Raw genomic sequence first — 3,817 nt, forward strand, 5'->3', positions numbered from 1 at the left:
CTGAGGGGTGAGGGGAGGGAAAGAGGGGGGCGGAAATGACATCACGTGACACGCCAGCGTCACATTCATCTCAGACATGACCGGAGTGCATCTGGAGACTCGAGAGCACTAGCAATGAGTGTGCCTCGGCACGCTAAGTTCACAAGCAGTTTTTCAGCCAGACGCAACATCTACATGACAACCAGTCCAATGTTCCCTCTAAGCTGTAGAGTCCTGTGAGCAAAAATTCTACTTTGTGAGCTACCGACATCAAATTTGCGAGCAAGCGATTTGGCTGCTGCATAAATTAGTTTGCTCTGGAGCCCCATCCTTCCTGAGCTGAGACAAAAATGTGTGAGCCGGAGGCTAAAAAACTGTGAGCTGGCTCACACTAACTCAGCTTAGAGAGAACACTGGACACCACATCTGCCCCCAGCTGCTCCCCAAAGGCCCTCCTGGGGGTGCCCGGCCATAGCCTGCTCTCCCTACTCTTTTTGTTTGTTTGTTTTCTCTTTTTCTACCAAATGACCCCTGGTCAGAACTACGGCTTGCCCAAGGCCATCCAGCCAGGTGCATGTGGAGGAGTGGGGAATCAAACCCGGTTCTCCCAGATTAGAGTCCACGCACTTAGCCACTACATCAAACTGGCTCTCAGAAGAAGGAGGAGGAGGAGATAGGATTTATACCCCACCCTTCACTACCCAAAAGTGTCTCAGAGCGGCTTACAAACTCCTTTCCCTTCCCCTCCCCACAACAGACGACCTGTGAGGTAGGTGGGGCTGAGAGAGCTCTTGACAGAAACTGCTCTTTTCCAAGAACAGCTCTTATCAGAACTACGGCTTGCCCAAGGTCATCCAGCCAGGTGCAAGTGGAGGAGTGGGGAATCAAACCCGGTTCTCCCCGATTAGAGTCCACGCACTCAACCACGACACCAAACTGGCTCTACTATTTTTTAAAAATGTTTTTATTCATTTAAAAATAATCATTAACAACAATTAACATCAAAAGCATTAAACAAGCATCTACTCTGGCATCCTGTTCCCCACAGCACCCCAACAGATGCCCCTAAAAGTAAGAGCACAGAAGTCAAACTTTTCCATGATCATTGGGCCTTAGAAACTGGTTTTCAAGAGCTCTGCTGCCCCAGAGGGTGGAGGCTCCCTTTGTTCACCAAACTGAAGAGCTCTGCTGAGGATTTCCACTTTTCCTCTTTTGAGCCACCTTGAGTTCCTCTTATGGAAGGAAGGTGAGATATGAATGTTTAAAGTAATGGAAGGAATTACCCTCCATGAATTTGGCTAATCTGCATTTAGAGGCATCACAGTTAGTGGACACGGAATGCCACAAATTCACTCGTGTGAAGAAGTATTTAATTTTTTTACTGACTTTAAGTGCGGGGACTCTAATCTGGGAGAGCCGGGTTTGATTCCCCACTCCTCCACTTGCACCTGGCTGGATGACCTTGGGCAGGCCATAGTTCTGATAAGAGCTGTTCTTGAAAAAAGAGCAGTTTCTGTCAAGAGCTCTCTCAGCCCCGCCTACCTCACAGGGTGTCTGTTGTGGGGAGGGGAAGGGAAAGGAGTTTGTGAGCCGCTCTGAGACACTTTTGGGTAGTGAAGGGCCATGGGGTATAAATCCAATCTCTTCTTCTTCTTAAAATCACAGTGTGCCCCTATCAGGTCCAGGCATGTTGAGTTCTTACCACAGAAGAGGGCATCTAGGGTACGCTCCACGGACTGCCCCCTCGGCCCTTCCTCCGAAGAAGGTCCTTCCTCCTCAGGGACTGTCGCTTCTGTCTTCACGGATGGTTCCGACATCTGAAACAGCAGCAAGGGGGAAGAGGTGGAATGGAAGAGACCAAGGGTCAGTCATAAGTTCTGTCAGAGCTGTTCTTTCAAGGGCAGTTCTTGGGAAAGCTCTCTTAGCCCCCACCTACCTCACAGGTGTCTGTTGTGGGGAGGGGAAGGGAAAGGAGATTGAGACTCCTTCATGTAGTGGAGGGTGGGGTGTAAATCCAATCTCTCCGTCATCTCCTTCTTCTTCTCTACTGAGCAGGCCTTGGAGACCAACCGGCAGCCCCGACCACACAGTGGGAAGGCATCAGGGTCATAAGGATGGGGCTGTGGGTGATTCCAAGACAGGCGGGAGCAGTGCTCCTTCTAAGATGTGGAGTTTTGTGAGCAAAAATCTATTTTGCGAGCGACTGGCAGTAAAGTTGTGAGCCACCAATTTGGCTACTGCGTCAATTAGTTCGCTCTGGAGCCCTCCTTCCTGAGCTGAGAAAAAAAAGGTGTGAGCCAGAGGCTAAAAAAACGTGAGCTAGCTCACACTAACAGCTTAGCGGGAACACCGGGCAGGAGTTCCCTTCCCCCCAAAAAAGCCTTTTCGTAGTCATCTAAGGGGAAAAGACCAGCTTTTTCTTTGCTGGGAGATTAGAATGACCAGCAACAGAACAGCAGTTTTGTACATTTGACCTTTCTTGGACTGAAAGACATTGATTATTGCAGCCCACCCCCAAAACCAAAATCTGATTTCAGAGCAGTGCAAAACGGGCGCCTAGCAGGGTTGTCAACCTCCAAGTGGGGCCTGAAGTTCTCCCTGAATTACAACCAACCTGCCGCTGACAGAGACCAGTTCCCCTGGAGAAAATGGCTGTACTGGGGACAACGACGACTCTGGGGCCTTGTTCCCATCTGAGTGGGTGTCTGTTCTGGGGAGGGGGAGGGAAAGGAGTTTGTCAGCCGCTCAGAGACTCCTTCGAGTAGTGATGGGCGGGGTATAAATCCAATCTCTTCTTCTCTTCTCAGTCCCTCCCGTCCCCCAGAATCCACTCCTCCCCCCTCCCCAAAAAGGGGGGAATTTGTGATCCGGTAGTTGCCAATCCTCAGGGCTCATTATTCTGTTGACCTTGTTTGTTGTCAAAACCCAGGGCCTTTTTTTGTAGCAGGAACTCCTTTGCATGTTAGGCCACACACCCCTAATGTAGCCAATCCTAAAGAGTTTCTGCTGTTGGGTGTGGCCTATTATGCTAATGAGTTCCTGCTGGGCGTGGCCAACTCGGGAGCCAGCCGGAACTCTGTTCCTGTGCGTTCCTGCCCAAAAATAGCCCTGCCAATCCTATGCAAACCATGGCTGAGAATGATCCCAGCCTCCCTTCCTTCCAAGATCTCAAAGCTCATCCCCAGGCCCGTAGCTAATGCGGGCCCCGGCCCCCTCGCATTTCTTCTGGGGCCCCCTCCCTCCCGGGCTGTCCCCCAAGTGCCTCAACTCGCCACCTGTGTGCCTCCAACCTGGCTGCCCGACAACTGAGCTCCTTGGGCACTCCAGAGAAGTGGAATCCTTCGTCCTCAGAGCTACCTTCCGACACTCCCCTCCCATTTAAATGCAGCCAATTGCCGGCAGCTCCTGCCGGCTTCTCTTCCTCACCATCCACCCTCTCTTCACCACAGGACCGGTCTCTGTACTCCAGCCCGCATGTGCCTGCTTTAAAAACCGCCTGCCTCCCCCCCCTCGCCCGAGTCCCCCCAAGAAACCCCATGGGAGTTTTTCTAAGGGAGCCGCGGAGAGCGTGTGCCAGAGGGGCAGCCCTTTACCTGCACTTTGAGCTGCCCCTGCGAGGCGCTCGGGCTGGCTCACTCACTAAGCGAACTAGGCGCTCGCCTAGAGCGCACCGGCCCTTAGGGGCACCAAACTGGCACCACCACCCCTGTCCTGGTTCAGCTGCAAACACTACTGAGCTTTAAACATGTTATGATCTTTCTGATGATACAAACACCAATTCCACCAAAGAACTTAGCCCTCTGGGCACATAAGGGTCACTCAGCTGAATCAAAGAAGA

The sequence above is a fragment of the Gekko japonicus genome, unplaced genomic scaffold, assembly GCF_001447785.1.
Source record: "Gekko japonicus isolate JY-2015 unplaced genomic scaffold, Gekko_japonicus_V1.1 scaffold4010, whole genome shotgun sequence".
Classification (NCBI taxonomy): domain Eukaryota; kingdom Metazoa; phylum Chordata; class Lepidosauria; order Squamata; family Gekkonidae; genus Gekko; species Gekko japonicus.